The 24,053-nt window shown below is 39.5% G+C and overlaps 1 pseudogene; it reads right to left on the minus strand.

Annotated features, from left to right (window-relative positions):
* Positions 1 to 12,744: 12,744 nt before the first annotated feature.
* The window catches only part of LOC108177911 (nucleophosmin-like), a 70,086-nt pseudogene continuing 58,777 nt past the window's right edge, over positions 12,745 to 24,053 (minus strand).

Below are 24,053 nucleotides of genomic sequence, written 5' to 3' on the forward strand. Positions count from 1 at the left end.
CTCCTCAAAGCAATAATTTTTTTTCATGAGTGCCTCAAATAACAAGCACCTGAGAAGGAAGATCTTAAATCTTTGGTGTTAAAACAGCTGCACTAAAAACAATACAAAGATTTAAAAGAAGTATATCTCTTCAGTGAGGTTGCTTAGGGCCCTCTGTTATACTGCATTCTAGAGATATTGTAGTTATTTGTAAATTTGTTTTCCTTGTTTGATTATGAATGCCTAGAAAGCAGTTATACTAAGTTTTTTGGCCTTTTTACCTAGCATGTGGTGCAACTTGTAGAAAGCATATAATAACCATTTGTTGAATGACTGAATGATTAGATGAGCAAAGTTGTGTTTCTTGTTTTTAAGTAAAATATTCATTTATTTATTTGAGAGACAGCTCTCACTCATTGGCTCACACCCCTAATACTTGCAACAATTGGAGCTGTGCTAATCTGGGAGCACATGACTCAATGTAAGTCTCCCACTTGGATTTAAGCTTCCCACCTAGATGGCAGGGACCTAAGTACTTGAGCTATTACTACCGCCTTCTAGGGTGTGCATTGCAGGAAGCTGGAGACGAGAGCTGGAGTGAGGAAGTGAAGCAGGTACTCGGGTGTGGAATGCGGGTGTTGTGTCAAACCCCAGCTCTACACGCTTGTTTCTTCTAGTGTTTCTGTTATATTTTCAGGGAGGTTCTTCTCCACTCGGCTCTGATCTCCCATTTAGGCTCTGGGGGAATCTCCTCCTGGGGTTGCTCTGTCCGTGTTGAAGGGATGATACCGCTTATTCAGGAAGGACATCCTTGGAGTTTGAAGACCATGGTTATGCTGTGTTCTCCTCAGTCAAGGAGACTCGGCATTTGGAACACGCTTTGTCGTAACTCACTGGGGCTGAAGTTCACCGTCATAGTGAATATGTTAAATGTAACTGAGGAGATTATTCCTACATAGGTAGCATTTTGCAAGATTTACTTAATTACTCAGAGGACAGAGTAGTTTAGCATTTGGTTTTGGATCTGGTCCTTTCCTTGGTGATGATTTTTTTTTTTTAAGATTTATTTATTTATTTTGAAAGGTAGAGCTACAGAGAGGCAGAGAGAGAGGTCTTCTAGCTGCTGGTTCACTCCCCAGATGGCCGCCATGGCCGGAGCTATGCTGATCAGAAGCCAGGAGCCAGGAGTCTCTTCTGGGTCTCCCACCCAGGTGTAAGGGCCCAAGGACTTGGGCCATCTTCCACTGCTTTCCCAGGCCACAGTAGAGAGCTGGATCGGAAGTGAAGCAGCTGGGACTCAAACTGGCACTCATATGGGATGCCAACACTGCAGACCAGGGCTTTGGCCTACTGCCCCATAGCACTAATCCCTTTGATGGTGTTTCTTATTACTGTCAAAATACTTTCTGTCATTCACTTATTTTTTTTTTTTTACAGTATGTGGATGGCCTTAGTGAAGAGCATCTCAAACAGCTTAAAATCATTTAAAAAAGTTATTTACTTATTTGAATGGTTGAGTTACAGAGAGAGAGTCCAAATGGCCACAATGGCCAGGTCTGGGCCAGGTCAAAGCCCGGGGCCTGGAACTCTATCTGCGACTCTCACATGGGTAGCAGGGGCCCGCACATTGAGATTGTCTACTTTCCCAGGCACATTAGCAGGGAGCTGGATCAGAAGTGGAGCAGCCAGTTCTCAAATGGGCTCTCAGATATGGGATGCTGGCATCCCATATCTTTACCTTCTGTGCCACAATGCTGGCCCCAAACAGCTATCATTGTTTGTAGGAGTTGTCAACAGTAGTCCTCTCACTTCGCATTCTGGTGGAATGACACTGATATTTGGTCCTGGAAGGCATTAAAAATGGCTTTGACATGCTGGATGATGGCTCTGAGTGCCCTAGGTTGGATTCACATTCCAGCCAGGGAGATTGTTTCCTGATTCAAATGTTCCTCAGTGTTTTCACCATTTTTGAACTGTGTTCATTCCACTTTGCTTATTATAGTTTTTTTTTTTTTTAAATAGAGGGAACTAAAAGAACATAGGATTCTCTGCTAATATTTACAATTTTTTTTCCTACCAGGCTTTGTGAACATCACAGCCCTTTAAGGCTACACTTACAATTAGATCTGAAGTGTGTCTGATGAGTGTCAAAAGGCGGCGAGAGTGACTTCCATCTATGGGGTGTCTGGATTGCTCTGTTTGTGCTGAACTTTTCCACTTTCATGAGTTTAGAAAAACTCTAGGCCTGTGGAATCATTTAACATGTTTTGACCATTTAAAGCAAGCATGTTTCAGCATTAATGGACCATATTTCTGGGTGTCTTTTTCCTGTGTTAAAAGCCATAGGTTGCAATGTGTACCCTAGCTCTCTGCCTCTTTCTCCAACTGGGTCCCCTCTTCCCATTCGTACTTTCCTCTCTCATGGCTGCAGCCACCTGACCAGGACATACAGGTGAATCTAGGCTCTACTTTCTTGGAAATATTCTTAGGGTTTCCAGCTGTCTTGAGACTGAGGCATTTCCCAAGGACTATCAGGACTAAAATCAGGAAAATCCTAGGAGAATCATGGTGGTTGGTCACTCGTCACTCTACTTTTGTCCTTGCCAGGGAATCCTTAAGAATTCCTAGTTCAGTAGTTCCAGCGATTGGACATTAAATCTGTTTCATTGGACAGAAAGGTCTTGCTCAAATGAAGGTGCTTCAAAAAGTACATGGAAAATGCAATTAAAAGATAAATTTCTTTTGGCACAAAATAACCCACAGTGTTTTGCTGAGCTCTTTACTTAGTGTAGGATTAATCTTATGAGTATAAACTGAAAATAGATCTTTGTAAAAATTAAGAGTGCGAATATGAGAGGAAGGAGGGAGGAAGATGGGAATGTGGGCAGGCAGAGGGTAGGGTGGGAAGTCTTACTATGTTCCTAAATCTGTAGATATGAAATACATTAAATTTGTATACCTTAAATAAATATAAAAAAAGTGGAAGCTGGGTGTGGGTGATTGTGACCAATACACCATGATAATATGAGGTGTTAGTAATAGGTGAAGCTGAGTTGAAATATATCCGAACTCACATCACAATTTTTGTTTTGTATTTTTAAAACTATTCTGAAAATTAAAAATTTATTTAAAAAAATTGAAATCCATGCATATGAGGAGTCTTCAACAAGCTCACGGAAAATGTCTGTTATGAAAAAACCATGGGTAGATTTATTTTTTTTGAAGATTTCAAATTTACTCTCTAATTAGGTATATTTTATGTTTCAGTTTATATTTTATAATCTTAGATTAATTTTTTAAAGATTTAATTATTTATTTGAAAGTCAGAGTTACACAGAGAGAGAAGAGTCAAAGAGAGAGAGAATGAGAGAGAGAGGTTTTCCATTTGATGGTTTACTCCCCAATTGGCTGCAACGGTCACAGGTGTGCAGAACCAAAGCCAGGAGCCAGGAGCTTCTTCTGGGTCTCTCACATGGGTGCAGGGGCCCAAGGACTTGGGCCATCTTCTACTGCTCTCCCAGGCCTCATCAGAGAGCTGGATTGGAAGTGGAGCAGCCGGGTCTTGAACCAGTGCCCATATGGGATGCCGGAGTTTCAGGCCAGAGGGTTAACCTGCTGTGCCATAGCGCTGGCCCCCATGGATAGATTTCAAAATATTTTGCACCAAAATAAACTTATGCTTTTAAACTTTTTTATTTTATTTTTTAATGAATTTTTAACAGATTCAGTGTGATTTGTAGATACTAAGAACATAATGAATCTAAGAACATTATGTAAATCTAAGAACATAATGAAATTCTCTTCCTCCCTCCCTCCCTATCTTTTCTTTTTACTCTCCTTCCTTTTCCCTTTTTTCTGTCTCTCTTTTGTTAGTTTTTGAGATAATATATTTTAAATTTACATTACAATAAAAAGGCTTAGTGCTTCACTGAATAAGAAGTTTAACAAGTAAAAAGCAAAAAGACCCTAGTTCAGTGGGAATATAGACAATGGCTATAAACATTAAATAAATGGAAAGAAGATCATTTCACCCATATACAATAAATTTTAAAGTAATCACAGGTAATCAAAACTACAATAGTATAATATTCTTAACCACTTGTTTGACAAAGGTATAAAACAAGTTTTACAAAACTATATTTGCAGCAGTACTGATACACACAGACATTTTTTTTCTCTCTTTTTTGTTTGTTTTCAAAATTTTAGCTGACACATATAAGGGAGCACATGTGGTATTTGTCTTCCTGTGTCTGATTTATTTCACTCAATATGATGTCCCCTAGTTGAGCCATTTTGCTGCAATTGGCACAATTTCATTCTTATGAATAGCTGAATAATATTCCATTGTGTATATATACTGCATTTTCTTCATCTATTCATCTGACAATGGACACCTTTGTTGATTCCAAAATTTTTTGGCTATTGTAAACAGTGCAGCTATAAACATGGCGGTATAGGTATCTCTTTGATACATTGTGCTCAAGTCTTTTGGGTTTATACACAGTGGCGAGACTGCTGGATCACATGGCAAGTCCTAGTTTATAACAAAATCTCCTCACTGTTTTATTCTCACCCTATTTATGGTCTAGCATCTCCTTCCTAACTAACCTTTAATTCCCATTGTTATATAGATGTCCAAAGCACTGTTTACCTTTATTCAAGGGCTGTTCGTGTTTGCCCCTGACCAAGGGGTTTCATGGGCATGGGACTTGAAATGCCAAAACTGGGGAATTCCAGGCAAACTGGAATGGATGAAAAGTCCATTAATGTACTTGATGATATTGACTTATGAAAACATAGAAATGGAGAAATAGAGGATTATTGACCATCCAGGGTATCCCTTCCTTTATAAACAAAAGAAAGAAATACCAAAGGGATGACTCAGGCTTGGGTTTGCTTTATGTATTCGAATAGTTTTAGCATCAAATAGTTAACTTTCTAACCAGCACTGTTCAAATAATTTTTCTGGGGGAGGGGCAACCCAGTGGAGCCAGAATTTTTAGAATGAACTTGCTGTGTGATCTCAGGCAAAGTACTGATCTTTTGTTTTATCTGTAATCTTGATGGTAATAAAATTGTCTTCTAATTACATTTCGGGGATAAATGAGGATAAGTGAGATTAAGTGGTGTCTATAAAACCATTCTGCTTCTTGGAAGGATGCTATATAAATATGTCATTTGATTAACAATAACAAACCCAGGAACACTTTCCAAAGGGAACATAATGTCTCTTACAAGATACTGAGGAAATCTATGGTAGCCTCTGTCCACGCAAAAGTAGACCCCACCTTTAATCTGGTTAAGTATGTCTGGAGTGGCATGCTGGAATCTTCTTAGGACACAAGCTTACTTGATGGAGTCTGTTGGAGATGGTTGGCAGATCAGTTCACTTTTAGACATCTTCAATTCTTCAATTCTGACTTTTTTTTTATAGACAGTACCTTGTTTTCTACAGGTATGTAATAAATATCTGCTAAATAAGCTTTGCTGGTTTGTGTCCATTGAGTGACAGTGCTTCCAGTTCTTAGATTGTAGAGCACCGGGCCTACAGTAAACGAGGTAATGTAAGATATCAATATACATCTCCATAGTATTTGGATCCTTACTCATCTGGAAAATGCCCAACAGTAGGGAGATAACCTCACACCAAGATTAGTTTCCAACCCCGTTTTGTGTTTCGGTTTCTGAGATAGTTCTGTGGAAACAGAGATCTGAAAGAAATTATCAGAGTGCAGTGTGATATCCAAATCAATGATTTTATTCAATCATTTTTTCCCCTTTTAGAATTTCTAGGCTTGGACTCAGTGAACAATGACCCATTGAGTTGGCTAAGGGTTATCATCATGGGCTCAGAAACAAAAGCCCCAGAGCATTGGAGTTTTCCTGCTGAAAAACAACAACAGAAAAGCACAACTTTTGAATATAGAATTTTCAAAAGCCTTTGGATAGAAATTGTCAAGTTGGCAGTTTAACAAGCCGAACTCTGTTTGCACCAAAAGACTAAAAGTCCATGACAGCAAAGGCCTATAGCAATCACTCAACAGCATGAGCCCTGTTGCCCTGTTCACATTACAGTGCATTTGTCAAGGTCGATAGTCATCTCTCTCTTCTTGGAGGAATCAGCCTTTTCTTTCTTTCTTTTTTTTTTTTAAAGTTGACTTTTGTTTCCTAAGCCATGCCAACATTCCAACCACATGAGAGAGGCTGAACAGCTTTAAACCCCAAATTCAAAGTACTATTTGTACTGCAAACATGTTACAGTTGTCAACGAGCAGTACACAAACACATTAGGAGGGGGGGTGGAAATCGAATGGACGTTTATTTTTGGGGTTAGCTGCCAGGTGGAATGCTATATTTTAGAAGTCCATCCAAACTGTAATGGGCTTCCCAAAAGTTTGCATATGAAGTCATTATGGCACAAGGCTTTGTTGATGCTGATTACAGCAGCTCTGCTAGATAATTAAATAGAAACTTCACTAACAATTGGGGAAAGATTCCAGCTGGAATTCCTCAACTTTTTCACAGCAAAGCTCCTCTAACAATCCAACAATTATGAGGGCCCAGGGACGTTTATATATATAAAAGTGTGTTGTAACCAGTTTTATGGTGTGGCTCATTTTAAGGAAATAAACTAGAGAAATTCCTCACATATTTTATTCCACAAATGTTCTATAAAATTCTTACTGCAGGACCTTGCTTACAAAGTCCCTTATAATATATTTTTATAACACAAGCCAAGAAACCCAGTATTTTAAAAGCAAGGTGCTATTTTATAAGGTTTGTTATTTTAAATTGTGGGTATTTAATATTGTTCTTACAGTACATTTGCCAAACAATTAAAATAATTTTGCCTTGCTTAATTTGAGCTGATATCATTTGATAAATTCGTATTTGCTAAGGAAATGAAGAAAATATTTTCTTTATCCCAGATGGTAAATAAGATTCCTCCCCATGTACTGCTGTTGCTTTTTTTTTTTTTTTAAATAATTATTTTATTTTATTTGAAAGACAGAGTTACAGAGAGATGGAGAGAGAGAGAGAGAGAGAGAGAGAAAGAGAGAGAGAGGTCTTCCATCCACTGGTTTGCTCCCCAATTGGCTGCAACAGCAGGAGCTGTGCTGATCTAAAGCCAGGAGCCAGGAACTTCTTCCAGGTCTCCCACGTGCAGGGGCCCACGGACTTGGGCCATCTTCTACTGCTTTCCCAGGCCACAGCAGAGAGCTGGATCAGAAGAGGAGCTGCTAGGAATAGAGCGGTGCCCTTATGGGATGCCGGCGCTTCATGCCAGGGCTTTAACCTGCTGTGCCACAGCACCACCCCCACCCCATGTGCATCTAAACCTATTGGCTCTGCTATGATTTGAAGTAGGAAAATGTCTTTTCAGACTGTGGCTAAGTTGGTGATTGGAATTCTGTGGTAGGATGAAATGTCCATAAAAAAGCAACAGGGAATGTGATATCCTGTAAGGCAGACCACCCCTCTTCTTTGCATTTGTTGCTCATATTCACTCACTGAGTTACCTTAATGACTGTGTTTATCTCACTTTTTGGTTCTTTGTAGACATTACTACAGTGCATTTCCAATAACAAGCTCCATAGAGGTTGGCTGTATAAAGAACCAGAATAAATCACTAATGAATGATTCTCAGGAAATGGAGATAGGACAAGGTCTTAAAATACCTTCTAACGTGTAAAATGGTTTTAAATTATGCTTTAACTGGGATACATTTGGTTATAATAAAAATTGATTGAAGCTTGAGCCACTACTCTACCAACAAACAAATGTCTGGACTGTTTGTCTTACTATTAGAGGTTGGGAGAGGGATAGTGGAAATTCTTGGGAGGAATATTCATAGGTTTGCTGAAACTGGAAATTTGGCAGAAGATTTTGTTGATTTTTTTTAGACAAACATTTTAACCTCTTGCTTTGGGTACTTTGCCATTGAACTTTCATTTGGATTGTTAAGATAAAGGGTTGTAGTAGTCAAGAAGTATGAGTTTATAGACACAACTATTGTTCTTCCTCTTTTCAAGTTCCTCAGACTGTCATGGGGTAGCTGGGTCTGGGTTCTTTGATGGAAGCAAGGATGATATGTAGTTAAAGGAAAATAGAGAAGATTTATTTGCATGCAAAGCAAGAGTACACAGTCAAGAAGGAGTGTGGGCATATGTCAGCATGACTGTATTCAGTGAGGTTTGAGGCCATCTCTTACTATGATCTGGAGGCACAGGAGGTGATTTCTGGGGGAATGTGGGACTTAGTTGAATACTCAGAGAGGAAAGTTTGGGATAGGGTTTGAGCACTGCCCATTTCCTTGCCCTTTTTTGTAAATCTCAGAAGTGTCATACTGTCAGATACAGGTTAGATACAGAAGTGTCAGTCATGTAAATTTTATTATAATGACATTATAATGAGCTAAAGGCCATCATGAGGACTTGGTTAGCAGCCACATTGGTGATTTTTGGTCGGTACTGTTTTAAGTGATGGTTTCATGGAAGCTGTGGTTTTTCTGCTGCGTGGAAAGTAGGGTGATTTGGTGTAGTGCAAGCGGGGCTGCAGGGCAGGCAGGGCTTCAGCGAGGGGCTGGATTCCTCAGCTCCTCCTTGCAAGCCACTTCCCTACCTTCATCAAGACTAGGATTTATTGAGCATCTAGTATGAGGACTTTCATTTCATGGAGATTCCTGAATTTGTGCTATCATATCCATTTTTACAGATGAGGAAGTGGAGCCTCAGAGAGGTTGAATCTCTTGCCTAATCCTATACCCCAGCATAGTGGGGCATCATAGATTCACACCAAGGTTACTGGTTCCAGAACCTACACCCTCTCCCATGCAGGTAAAGACTAATGCTAGATGCTGGAATAGGTTTCAGAAGTTGCCAGGGAAACGAATGGGTGGGGTTGGGATGGGATGCTGATGGGTGGGATGGAGGGGGTGGGGAGAATCTTCCTTAGCTGATTGAGGCTCAAGGTAGACCAAAACTATAAAGGCACTTACCATTTCTTTACCATCTTCCTTAAGAATGTGAATACAAGGAAAACACTGGGTTTGTGGTGGCTTGAAAACAGGGAACATATTTGCAGGCAGTGAAAAGTGTTCAGACAAATGGGCTATCTTTGGAATTCAGCCTCTGATGTGTGTATTGGACAAGCCACTTTACTTGGGTATCTCAAATACAAGGTCAAGCAAAAACATATAGATTGCTTCAGATTACCTACATTTTAGCTTCCCCATATTTTTGTTACACAAAGAAAATCCACCATTGCAAACAGGCCAAAAATAAGTGTCAGAACTATAACAAATCAGAAGTTATGAGCTTGGACATCAGGATGAAATCTGGCAATTTTCTACTATGCTTAACTTATTACAAAAATGAGATAAAATGCCAACAGATTCTTGTCTGGGTTTTAGAAAAGCCCACATATGTCATTATCTATGATAAGTATCCTATCTACTTAACTTTCTGTATTCTACCCCTGAATTCATATCACTTTCAATAAATTGAAAGCCAGAATATTTCTGAAGGATTTAAAGATAAGAACTCATTGGTGAAAAACTTTATGCACCATTTTATGTATAATGTACATCTTGAGTCAGGGACATGGGATGATTTTTTAAAGAAGTCATTAGAGAATGAATGTGGAAAGCTAGAGGAACTATTGGGTAAACCCTCCACTGCCTGGAAGTTTGAGAAGCAAAAAAATTGCTCAAATATCCATATCTGAGTTAAGTTTTTTAAAGCTGTATGACTTACCTATTCCTCAGTCCAAAAAGTTAAAAGTCTTCATTAGTAAAGTATATAAAATACTTGTAAACAAATTAATGGCATAGATTTAAATGATGGAGGCTTTTGTTTAGCTAATAAACTACATGGTTTTCATTTCGTTTAGATGGTACATTTTGCCTCCACAACACAAAAGCCTTTGTGCGTCCTTACGTCATGGATATCCACAGTACCCATCTAGTTTTACTTGAGGCTTTTCTGTACCCTACTATTTTCTGTTTTTTTTTTTTTTTTTTTTTCTCTTGAGCAGTTACCAGAGCTTCAAGAATTCCTAGTTTCTTCAAGTATTCACTAACTGAGAACTAAAACATTAATGACTGATTATAGATAACCCACAGTTCTTAGGCTTGGCAATGGTAAGAAAAGGACAAGTAAGGAGACACATTTAGGATGACAAATATAGGTGATAGGTCAACATACCCAGGAGCAACTCTTAAATAAGAAAGAATGTACCTCTATAATTTTATCACTTTCGATCTTAAGGAATGGATCCTAGTGCCTTTCTGTATGGTCCAATCTACTTGACATGATTTGAGGAGGATTTGAAAAGAGTAGTTCTCTGCTTCAGTGTGGTAGCAATCAGTGGGAGACTCTCAGCTAATGCTGACAGAACTTTATGTGGAGCCCAATATAAGGTTGCAGAAAAACACAAAGGGGTTCAACTGCAGCAAACCCATCTCGATGACTTCTTACAACTGCCTGAGATTTTGGATTGTCTGAAAATTCCCAAGGAGAGATTGGGCAAAGAAAGGGAAGAAGGGAAAAGCCAAAGGTGGTTTGGAGGGAAGGAGGGTCTCAGGTTCTATCTAAACATCGGTCTGTTTTCCTGTCCATAAATACAGATGGTTCATCACCAAGGGAGACTTAACTTACTATTTGTGCAGCAATTTTACAAGGTGACATTAATTCCTTTTTAACATTGGACAAGTTCTAGCTTTGAGAAGAATCATGCTTAAGGCCACACAGCTATTAAAGGAGGAACTGGAGTTTGAGGCCCCTTATATATTTTTGATCTTTATACTGTCTCCTGACACAAATGCCCAAAAGATGCAAAAGGCAATTGAGAAAGGTTGTTGCTTCTTGCTGCTTTCAAGGAGGCATTTTCTTTATTCCATCAGACATCTTTTAACTACTTGGTGCAATTACTAGTCTGTTTTTTCTTTTTTAAAAGATTTATTTGAAAGGTAGAGTTACAGAGAGAGAGAGAGAGAGAGAGAGAGAGAGAGAGATTTTCCATTCATTGGTTCACTCCACAAATGGCTGCAATTACCAGGGTTGGGATAGGCTGAAGCCAGGAGCTTCATCTGGGTCTCCCATGTGGGTACAGGCACCCAAGGACTTGGGCCATCTTCTGCTGCTTTCCTAGGCACATTAGGAGGGAGTTGAATTAGAAGCAGAGCAGCCAGGACTTGAATTGGTGCCCTGGCATCACAGGTGGTGGCTTAACCCTCTGTACTACAATGCTCAAATTACTAATGTTAACAAGAGCTATAGGGGTCGGTGCTGAGGGTTAAATTCCTGGCCTGAAGTGTCAGCTTCCCATATGGGCACTGGTTCTAGTCCCAGCAGCTCCTCTTCTGATCCAGCTCTCTGCTATGACCCAAGTCCTAGGGCTCCTGCACCTGCATGGGAGACCCAGAAGAACCTCCTGGCTCCAGGCTTCAGATCTGCACAGCTCCAGCTGTTGCAGCCATCTGGGGAGTGAACCAGTGGATGGAAGACCTTTCTCTCTGTCTCTACCTCTCTCTGTAACTCTTTCAAATAAATAAAATAAATCTTTACAAAAAATAGGAGCTATAGTTTCTCTTCTTTAATAATGCCAATAAGGAGTATATTTCTCCAAGATGAATACTTAAGTTTACATTTTTCAATTGAAATGTAGAGGCTATAAATATCTAAATATTATCCCTAAAGAAGAAAAGTGTTTTCCCACTTTAATCCTCTTTGCCTAATTCCATATCTACTGTGTTGAGGTCATTTGTAATTTTTGTGATAAATGATTCTAAAATTTAAAAATATGCCAATAACTTTTTTTTTTTGACGGGCAGAGTTAGTGAGAGAGAGAGAGAGAGAGACAGAGAGAAAGGTCTTCCTTCCATTGGTTCACACCCCAAATTGTCGCTACGGCCAGTGCTGTGCCAATCCGAAGCCAGGAGCCAGGTGTTTCCTCCTGGTCTCCCATGTGGGTGCAGGGCCCAAGGACTTCGGCCATCCTCCACTGCCTTCCTGGGCCACAGCAGAGAGCTAGACTGGAGAGGAGCCACTGGGACAGAACCGGCGCCCCAACTGGGACTAGAACCCAGAGTGCCAGCGCCGCAGGTGGAGGATTAGCCTAGTGAGCCACGGCACTGGTGCCAATAACTTTTGAAATAGCTACTCTTTTCTCTGATTTTTCTAATTTAATGTATTCCCTATATTTATCTTTTTTATATTTAACTTTTAACTTTTTTGGAGTGTATCTTTGAGAAATTATTTCAAAAAAGATGAACAAAGAAGCTTTCTGAGCTTTTGCATGTATGAAAATGTCATTATATGTCTTTATTTGAGGCTTTAAATGTGACTGGGAATAGGATTATAGGTTCAATGTTATTTTTTTTTTTTTTTTTGCATTTTTTTTTAACTTTTATTTAATGCATATAATTTTCCAAAGTACGACTTATGGATTACAATGGCTTCCCCCCATACCATCCCTCCCACCCACAACCCTCCCCTTTCCCACTCCCTCTCCCCTTCCATTCACATCATGATTCATTTTCGATTATCTTAATATACAGAAGGTTCAATGTTATTTTTTCTTTGGACTTTTGAGTGTAGTACTTCAATATCTTCTAGTATCTGGTATATCTGTTGAGATTACAGAGATTAAGCTCTTATTCATAAATTAATAATCCCATCCAGAAGGATTTAGGATTTTCAGATCTTATTTTTCATCAGGTAGTTTCAATTTCATTTGTATGTGTTTTGTAGTTCTTTTGTTCACTCAGTTTGGCAATGGATTATCTGTGCAAATGAAAAGATGCACGTATTTCTTGCTCTCTGGGGAAGTTTCTACAGTGATGTCTCTGCTATCTTCGTTTCCTATCGTCTGTGTTTCCCTCTGAGATAACTGTCGTACAGCTGCTGAGACTCCGTTTGTCTGCCCTTCCTTCATGCTTTCCATTTCACGCAGCATTTTGGAAGAATTGCTTAGCTTGATCTGGTATACCAATTCATGCTTTTGGTATGCGCACCTTATTTAGAAAACTTAAAAAAATTTCAGCAATAACATTTTTTAAAAGATTTATTTATTTATTTGAAAGTCAGAGTTACATAGAGAGAGAAGGAGAGGCAGAGAGAGAGAGAGAGAGGTCTTCCATCTGCTGGTTCACTCCCCAGATGGCTGCAATGGCTAGAGCTGCACTGATCTGAAGCCAGAAGCCAGGAGCTTCTTCTGAGTCTCTCACATGGGTACAGGGGCCCAGGGACTTGAACCATCTTCTACTGCTATCCCAGGCCATAACAGAAAGCTGGATTGGAAGTGGAGCAGCTGGGACTCAAATGGGTGCTCATATGGGATGCCTGTACTGCAGGTGGTGGCTTTATCTGCTACGTCACAGCACTGGCCCCTCTGCAATAACATTTTAAATTTCCAAACGCCTTATTTTTCCAAGTGGCAGCATCCCCTTGACTTCTTTCTGAAAATATCACTATTGTGTTTGTTTGCTAGGACAAAATATCACAGCTTGAGTAGCTTAAACAGAAATTTATTTTCTCCTAGTTCTGGAGAACTGAAGTCCATATCAAAGTGCTGGCAGGATGATTTCCTGAGGCCTCTCTTTGTGGTTTACAGATGGCCATCTTCATCCTGTCCCTTCTCATGTTCCATCCCTGTGTGTGTGTACATGCCTATGTCCCTTTGTAAACCCTATCCTTCAATCAGGTTTAATTAGGGCCCACACCAATCGATTTTACCTTAATTATGTCTTTTAAGATCCTACCTCAACATACAAGTTGGAGCTTCAAAGATGTGAATTTCAGAGGGTACCATTCTGTGCAAACAACCATATGTAAAATTTACTTCACAGACCTTCCTATGTTGGTTGTTCTAGTCATTCTGTTTTCTCAGATGTCAGTTATTCAATTGATTATATTTGCTACCATTCTTTAATTTTGTTACCATGCAAATGTTTGCTAATTTTTGGTTGCTTACTCATCTTTGCTCATCTTTGAGGATGCTGATGGTGGCAACTACAGTTCACACTCTGTAATGGTGTTGGAGGGATGGAGTATGGACTATCCTGTTGGGTGCCAGGTGCTAAGTAAGGTGAAGCCGTGTTCCTCCTTGGCCAGTTTTATTTGATCACTGACTGTGTCTCGGGCCCTGGAGCTGATCTAGTACTGTAGCCTGGTTGCCTGTGTCTCTCCTAGCAGCTGTTTAGTAGGTTGTAGGAGGGACTTAATTTACTTAGCATCTTTAAGGCTTCCTTCAGAACTTTGCTGTTATTTTGTGTATTAACTGTGGAACTTCCTGGACTGAATTATAGCCTTCTCCTGCAGGTATTTTAATAGGAGCTCTTTTGAGTTTTGTGACTCTGGAGATATGATTCTGACTGCCAGCCACTTTATTGTCTTTTAGAGACACTTCAAAATGTCTTCAGATGGTACACTTTCTTTCCTTCCAACATCATGGTGAGTTTATCTCTTTCTATGTCTTTTTTTTGGCTTTCATGAAATTTGGTATAGGAACACATAATAAAATTTTTTTTAATTTTTTTTTTTTATTTTTGACAGGCAGAGTGGACAGTGAGAGAGAGAGACAGAGAGAAAGGTCTTCCTTTTTGCCATTGGTTCACCCTCCAATGGCCACCGCGGCCAGTGCGCTGCGGCCGGCACACCGCGCTGATCCGATGGCAGGAGCCAGGTACTTATCCTGGTCTCCCATGCGGGTGCAGGGCCCAAGCACTTGGGCCATCCTCCACTGCACTCCCTGGCCACAGCAGAGAGCTGGCCTGGAAGAGGGGCAACCGGGACAGAATCCGGCGCCCCGACCGGGACCAGAACCCGGTGTGCTGGTGCCACTAGGCGGAGGATTAGCCTAGTGAGCTGCGGCGCCGACCAAAAAATTTTAAAAATATGTTTGTAATTACTCAAGAGATTTTCTATCCATACGAAATAAACCTAGCAATGCCATACATTATCACTCAATAATTCCAGATATTCAAATACTTTTAAGAATGTCATGAATATTTCTGACTACACTAAAGATAATGGTCTAATGCCCAAAAATGTTTATTTTATCTTCCTGAGAATTTTTCCTCCTACTGTTTTTATTCCCAGATCACTTCCTAAATATGTTTAACAGCCATGTAGATCAATAAGACACCTTAGGATTTATCTACTTTTTTGATGAGCCACATTATTAAAAATCACTATTAGTTAAGGGGAGAAAGTTTGAAGGAACAGATTAATTTTATTTTAGATGTATGATGCTTAAAGTGACTAAGTGGAATACATGAGGATACTTCAAAAAGTTCATGAAAAAATTGAATAAAAGGTAACATACATTTTCACAAACTTTTTAAATGTACCCCATTATACAGTCAGTTGAAAATGTGGTAGAAAACTTTTCTAGCTTCATCTTACCATTCCACTTACTTATAGAAATCCTGAGGGGCTGGTGCTGTAGTGCAATGGGTTAAAGCTCCAGCCTGCAGCACCAGCATCCCATACAGGCACGGTTCAAGTCCCAGCTGCTCCTCTTCCAATCTAGCTCTCTGCTCTGGCCTAGGAAAACAGTAGAATATGGCCCAACTCCTTAGGCTTCTGCACCCATGTGGGAGACCCAGAAGAAGTTCCTGGCTCCTGGCTTCAGATCAGCTCAGCTCTGACCATTGTGGTCATTTGGGGAGTGAACCAGAATGGAAGACCTCTCTCTGACTCTACCTCTCTCTGTAACTCTGTCTTTCAAATAGATAATAATAATAATGAAATCCTGCAATGTAATTGGTATCATTTTATATACCAGAATACAAAAAGATTAGCAACCCAATGGTACTTATGCTCAAGTAAATTACAACTTAGTATGAGAGTCAGAAACATGAAGAATCTTACTTATATAGAGTTATTATAAATGAGTGGAATGGTGAGGATAAGCCACTCCTACATCTCTACTCACTTTGTGGGTTTCCTTTGTGTTGGAATATGCCAAAGTACTGGACACACTTTTGGATTTTTTTTGTATGTTCTTGGCTGGATCATTGGAACATTGTTTAGTATGTATTGCACAACCTATCCTTTTCATGTTATGAGCCTTAATCTTGGGTTTAGTGAAAGTCTCTCCACATGACTTCCCTTCCACCTTTCCACCCACAGTAGCCTCCACAATGTTATTTGAACTCTGGAAAAGTGGCTCTTTAGAAGATGAGGTGTGAGAGATGTTACTTTCCATGAACAAGAAGCTATGATTACAAGAAGGAGCAGAAAAACACAGAGTGGAGAAGGAGGCACACTGACTGAGTCTCTGAAGGGAAATCACCGTGATGGAAATACTGTGGAGGAATGAGTGGTGATTCCAGTTTTGGTTTTGGCTGTGGATTATAGAGGCGTGACATATATGCTGGATGTTTTTCTATTAGTTATTGTGAATAGCCTTGACCCACTAAGGTTCAATGTTGCCTCGCTAGGAAGATGGATGAACATCAGCAGTTGACAGAAATGAGGTTTTGCACCAAAGGCCCTGCACAGCTTCCTTAGTAGTAACCATTCTGATACTAGTGGGACTGTCTTGGGGTTATTTTTTTTTTCAGTTCATATAGAGTTTATTCATCCTTTTTTATTTTTTATTTTTATTTAATGAGCATAAATTTCCAAAGTACAGCTTAAGGACCACAATAGCCTCCTCCCCCCCGTATCTTCCCTCCCACCCACAACGCTCCCCTCTCCCACTCCCTCTCCCCTTCCCCTTCACATCACGATTAATTTTCAATTATCTTTATATACAGAAGATCAATTTAGCATATGTTAAGTAAAGATTTTCATTTTTTATTTATATAAGGTGAACAAATTTCATGTATTTCATAAATACAGATTTAGGACCACAGTGATACTTCTCACCCTACTTTCCCTCCCATCCATGTTTCCACTCTCCCTCCTCATTCCTTTCTTTTTCTTTTAATTTTCATAATGATGTACTTTCAGTTTATTGTATAATCATAAGCTTAACTGTCCACTATAAAGAATGTTCTTTCTGATTTATTGAATGTAAATGGAGGCTTCTATGACTGTTGTTCTCTCAGTAATTTTAACAGTTTTGCCAGTCTCTGAATCTTCCTATTAAATGAGTTCTTGGTTGAAATGCTTACAGCAGCTTCTGCTTTGCTGGCTGAATCCTGTCTGACTAAAGGGCAGTGAGCTTAGCTTGAACCAGAACCCAATTTTTCTCTCAAATGTTATTTCTAGACAGTAAGTTCTCCTACTATCCCAGCAAACCTCGGTTGATGGAGAGTCATACTGGAGGAACTTTTCACAGCTATCTACTGCAAAAACAACAGAAAGTCTGGCTGTTTGAGTAAAAGATGGGAGGGGAAGGACAAGAAAAAAGTGAACTGCCAGAAGAAAAGCAATCATTGGCTATAATTTATTATCTTGCCCCATTTGCAATCACGTCATTGCATTTGTTCCCAAAGTTTCATAGGTATTTGATTTCATGAGATTTAGCTGGATTGGGATGGATCTTCTTTCCCCTCTAGTGTAGCAGTTGCTGTGATATGCTACCCAGATGTCTTTTCTGAACTAAGAGGCTTATTCCCCCAATTGTTGGAAATTTTGAAGGTTCATGGCCCTTGGCTAAGGACCCTCTCTGGGAATTGTTCTCTGCCAAAATAGAGCCTCTCTGCCAAGGCCAGACTTCTTTCTCAGGGACATCTCATATTCACCATTGTGAAAGTGGGATGAGGTTAAAGAGGAGGTATCTTTAACTAAATATGGAATACTCTAAAGGGCTCACACAGCTCCAGAGCTCTCTGTTGGGTGAACTGCATTCTTTGTGATGACTGCATTGCAGCTCAGCCTCTCCCTCTATAGGTGTTTTGGAGGGCAATCCTTAATGAAGATCCTCCACATTATCCCCATTTCACAGTGGGTTCCCAGGGAACTGACCTAGAGGTAGAACTTATTAGGACTCACAGAGGGTTGGATCTGGTGGGGCAATAAGAAGGTGACTTCAGGGATTTGGCAGAAATAATTTAGAAGATAGTGTTGTCATGTACTTAGATGGAGTAGGCTGGGGGCCTTCATTTGTTATACTAATTTTGAGATGCATTAGACAAGAGGAGCAACCCAGAATGAGATCTGATTCTGGAGTTCAGGGAGAGACAATGACTATAGACAGTAAGTACCTTTGGAAATCATATGATGTAAATGGCAAAGTTCTGAGCCAGTTAAGTCCACTTAAGCAGGAATCTCAGTTCAGTCCTGGCTTCCTCTGGCAGTTTCTAACAATCATACTTGAAGCACTGTCAAGGGTTCCTTATTTTGATATGGAAGCCCTATGAAACTAATACCACAAACTAAATAGCTTGAGAACAACAGAAGGTTCTTGTCTCACAGTTCTACAGTCTAGAAGTCTGCAATCAAGGTGTTGGCGAAGCCATGATCCCTCTGAAGCACTGGGGAGGATCCTTCTTGTCTGTTCCTTATTCTGTCGGGTCCAGGCCTTGTTTGTGATAGCACAACCTGAATCTTTGTTTCCTTCTTCGCATGATCATTTCCCCCTGTGTGTCTCTCTGCCCAGTCTTTTCTCTGTGCATGTCTAGTCTGTGTGTAAATTTCCTCTGTTCATAAGTGTACCAGTCATGGTGGCCAAGGATTCTACCCTACTGTAGTATGAGTTGATTTTTTTTAAAAATTTTTTTATTTATTTATTTATTTATTTATTTACTTTTCTCTTCCCACCTCTGCTGTCCCAGGGGGTTCTCATGGAACTTCTTTTTTTTTTTTAACTTTTATTTAATGAATATACGTTTCCAAAGTACGAATAATGGATTACTATGGCTTCCCCCCCATACCGTCCCTCCCACCCACAACCCTCCCCTTTCCCACTCCCTCTCCCCTTCCATTCACATCAAGATTCATTTTCGATTATCTTAATATACAGAAGATCAGCTTAGTATACATTAAGTAAGGATTTCAACAGTTTGCTCCCACACAGAAACATAAAGTGAAAAATAATAGATGATTTTTTTTAATGATGATGAAATCAGATCAGACCTATTGTCATGTTTAATCCCAGTGAGAGTCAAGTTGGGAGTTGATAGTTTCTTTTCTTTCTTTCTTTCTTTTTTTTTTTTTTTTTTTTTTTTTTTTTTTTTTTTTTTTTTTTTACAGAGGATCAGTTTAGTATGCATTAAGTAAAGATTTCAACAGTTTGCACCCCCATAGAAACACAAAGTGAAATATATTATTTGAGTACTCGTTATAGCATTAAATCTCAATGCACAGCACATTAAGGACAGAGATCCTACATGAGGAGTAAGTGCACAGTGACTCCTGTTGTTGACTTTACCAATTGACACTCCTGTCTATGGCATCAGTAATCTCCCTATGCACCAGTCATGAGTTTCCAAGGCTATGGAAGCCCCTTGAGTTCTCCGATTCTTATCTTGTTTAGACAAGGTCATAGTCAAAGTGGAGGTTCTCTCCTCCCTTCAGAGAAAGGTACCTCCTTCTTTGAAGACCTGTTCTTTCCACTGAGATCTCACTCACAGAGATCTTTTGCCAGAGTGTCTTGGCTTTCCATGCCTGAAATACTCTCATGGGCTTTTCAGCCAGATCTGAATGCCTTTAGTGCTGATTCTGAGGCCAGAGTGCTATTTAGGGCATCTGCCATTCTATGAGTCTGCTGAGTATCTCACTTCCCATGTTGGATCACTCTCCCCTTTATTTATTCTATCGGTTAGTGTTAGCAGGTACTAGACTTGCTTATGTGCTCCCTTTGACTCTTAGTCCTTTCATTATGATCAATTGCGAACTGAAATTGATCACTTGGACTAGTGAGATGGCATTGGTACATGCCACCTTGATGGGATTAAATTGGAGTCCCCTGGTATGTTTCTAACTCTACCATTTGGGGCAAGTCAGCTTGAGCATGTCCCAAATTATATATCTCTTCCCTCTCTTATTCCTACTCTTATGTTTAACAGGGATCACATTTCAGTTAAATTTCAACACTTAAGAATAACTGTGTATTAATTACAGAATTAAATCAGTCATATTAAGTAGAACAGACAAAAAAACTACTAAGAGGGATAATGTATTAAGTTGTTCATTAACAGTCAGGGCTATGCTGATCAAGTATTTATTTTTTTTTACCGTCCCTCCCACCCACAACCCTCCCCTTTCCCACTCCCTCTCCCCTTCCATTCACATCAAGATTCATTTTTGATTATCTTAATATACAGAAGATCAGCTAAGTATACATTAAGTAAGGATTTCAACAGTTTGCTCCCACACAGAAACATAAAGTGAAAAATAATAGATGATTTTTTTTAATGATGATGAAATCAGATCAGACCTATTGTCATGTTTAATCCCAGTGAGAGTCAAGTTGGGAATTGATAATTTCTTTCTTTCTTTTTTTTTTTTTTTTTACAAAAGATCAGTTTAGTATGCATTAAGTCCACAACAATACTATTTCTAAACAAGGTCACATTCTGGGTTACTGGGGGTTTGGACTTCATCATATCTTTTTTTTGAGGGAAGACAATTCAACTGGGAATAGCCTGCTAAAAGTATCTTCTACCAAGTATTCTGAGTTAAAAGTATATCATTAAGTTACAGTCATGTTGCATATGGCATGTGACATTTTACATGCTCAAAGATGTCAAATTCATTAAATCAGTGCATTGTATAGCCTATCTGAATAAATAAATAGAGCCCATAATAATCCATTTTGACAAATTTCCCTTGAAAGTCAACACATATATTTCTCATGCCCAACAAGACAGTCATTATGACAGCATTATGGAAGCACTGGAGATGAAATTCCTGGAAAACATGTTCACATGATATCAATACGGTACTTTACCAAAATTGTGGATAATAGTTGAACAGCTGACTCATGTTTCTGGAGTTTTGGAAAACAGACACTACGCCACAGTGCATACTGTTGCACATACTCAAAAACAAGTGAGAGAGAAAAGAGCTCCCCAAACTGCTGAAGAACCACAGTAGGCAGAAACAATGTACCACTGAGTTCTTGGACAACTTCATTTTCAACTTTCTGTCAAGGTTTTGCTTGTTTAGCTGTCACTTCAGTTTTCATGGTTGTACAAGCTTAAAGCATGTAGCACCTATAAATACACTAGTTTCAGAGGAAAAGCAGAACTTTACAACAATGTAAAGTCTCAGGGAAGTCTCTATGGAGATAGTACCCAGCTTTGAGATGTGGGGACTCTGAGACTGGTACTGCATTTTTTTTAACTTTTATTTAATGAATATAAATTTCCAAAGTACGACTTATGGATTACAATGGCTTCCCCCCCATACCGTCCCTCCCACCCACAACCCTCCCCTTTCCCACTCCCTCTCCCCTTCCATTCACATCAAGATTCATTTTCGATTAAAAATGTGATCTTCTGTATATTAAGATAAAGAGATTTTATTCATTTATTTAAGATGTAGAGAGAGAGAGAAAGGTCTTCCATCTGCTTGTTCATTCCCCAAATGGCCACAATGGCTGGAGCTGGGCCAATTGGAAACCAGGAGCCAGAAGCTACTTCCGGGTCTCCCATGTGGGTGCAGGAGTCCAAGCACTTGGGCCATCTTCCACTGCTTTCCCAGGGCATACGTAGAGAGTTGGATTGGAAGAGGAGCAGCTGGGACATGAACCAGCGCCCAAATGGGATGCCAGTGCCACAGGTGGAGGCTTAGCCTGCTACACCTAAGCACAGGCCCCTGAGGTTGCATTGTTTGAGAAGCAACTTAGTTGATGGCAGCCTCCAGGTTCCTGACAAGTTGATACGGTTGAAGGCAATTAGGAAAAGCTCATGCTCATTAGTTTATCTTTTTATGCAAGGTAGTAAGCTAAATTTTGTCATGTAATAGCTAATAATGTAATTCGGGAACCTAAATGATACTGGGTTTTATGGGCAGGTGGTGGGAAGGAAAAATGTAGAAGGGAGCTAGCACTGTTGTGAACTTGGCATTAGAGTTATTATTCAAGCTCAGAATTCGGAAACACAAATAGGATTTCATTGGTCCGCAGCATGGAACAGTAATAAAATAGGCTTAGAAGTCAACTTAGTTGAGAATGAACATTTACCTTTGTTCTACATCATTTAAATGCCCTGAGAAATTGTTCAGTTCTTGATGCTTCAGCTTTCTTGCTTCTGCAAGTGAGGAACAATGAAAATTATTATGTAGCATTGCAATGAAGAGCACTGGAATCTTTCTGTTAACAGCTGGAAAAAAACTAGCTGTCCTTATCTTTGTTTTGAATTACAAAATGTTCATGTTTTATTTTGCACTTTTTCCTATTCTTTCTTTTTAATGGAACACCATTAACTAAACTTATGTGGTACAAATGTACCATATGGTAATTCTTGGTCTGGTCTGAATTGCAAAATCAAGTAAATTTGCCTGTGCCTCCTGATTCTAGAAGACATGGCAAAAAACAAAGCTTGCTTATGAGAAGATAGCATTTATCTTTTGGAGACAAAGCTAATAAATACCACATGCTAATTTAACAAGATCATTTAAAATGTTGACTTCATTCTTTAGAACACTTGTTCTTCATTACTTGATTCCAAAACAATTTTCAGTTTTGATTTTTTCCTAAGGAATACACTGTGTTCATTTTGGGAGAACTTCTGTTAACAGCACAATATTGGCAGTGACAATTTTATCAAGGGCAAAAATTATGGCTTATGAGTATGCATAATTTCATGCTCATGAAAGACAATTCTGGTCTTGCTCTGTAACTCCCATTCCTCCATAACCAGGGTCCCCAAGAAATGCAGATGAATGATTCACATGTGACCATATGAGAAGAAGATATAGTGATGGAGATAGGAAGAATGGGGTAGGGAAAGGAAAACCTATGTAGGTGGGAATGAGGAGTGATGGGAAAGAAGAGAATTTTGAGAAGCAGCTGAGTAGAGGCATCTGAGAGAGGCAGTGATGAGAGATAATTTTGAAGATGTTTTCCTGGGCATTAAGGATGTGTTTCTTTCTTTGGCTAAGGATGTGTCTCTTTCTGTAAGAGGCTGAACGAAAACCTTGCAAGTTCTCTCTATTATTTTTTTGGCTGCCAAACTATGATTCTTTGATTGCAGCACTAGACTGAAATTGGATCACATTAGTCTCCAGGACTTATTTGGGTTTCACAACTTGGTTGAATGCAGTACAATAAAAACTTTTTTATTACTTTGAAAAATCTGGTGATGTATACAAATACCATTTATAAAAATTATATAACTGTAAAAGATTTATTCATTTATTTGAAAAACAATGACACAAAGAGTGAAAGAGACAGAGAAAGGGAAAGATCTTCCATCTGTTGCGTCACTCCTCAAATGGCTGGAATATTTAGGATGGGTCAGGCCAAAGCCAGAAGCCAGGAACTCTGCCTGAGTCCCCCACACGGCAGGGAGGAACTCAATTACTAGAGCCACCACCTACTGCCTCCCAGGCACATAAGCTGATAGCTCGATGGAAGTAGAATAGCCGGGACTTCAACTAGCACTCCAATGTGGATGCAGGTGTCCCAAGCAGTGGCTTAACCCTCTGTACCATAATGCTAAAACTTCTATCATTTTGGATGATGATAAACTTGTGATCCAAGACAATTTTGTTCCAAAGCCTGAGATTTAAGGATATGTATGCCAGTCCCATTGAGTTACTGTCAATATATATATTCAGATGAGTTGTTTAGAAAATAATATGGAACATGAGAAAATGAAGGAAATAAAATTTTCAGACTTCTGTTTCTGAGACCTTCTGGGAAACAAGCTATTTTCTGTTGTGGAGCTACATTGGTATTTTGAAATGGGCATATTGATGAGGCCGGTCATGTGTACCTTCAGGAGCAACTTCTTGGGTGCATGACTTGGGAAGTCCCATGGAAGCACATACTTAGAAGGTACCACATGATTATGTTAATGCTCTTCTGTCACCGCTATGAAAGTTGTAAGAATTTTTTCACACAAGGCCCTGTATTTTCATTTTCACTAGGCCCTACAGATAGATAGCCCTACATGTACCAATGCCATCTCACTAGTCAAAGTGATCAGTTTCAGTTCACAATTGATCATA

The sequence above is a fragment of the Oryctolagus cuniculus genome, chromosome 4 (genome assembly GCF_964237555.1).
Source record: "Oryctolagus cuniculus chromosome 4, mOryCun1.1, whole genome shotgun sequence".
NCBI lineage: Eukaryota > Metazoa > Chordata > Mammalia > Lagomorpha > Leporidae > Oryctolagus > Oryctolagus cuniculus.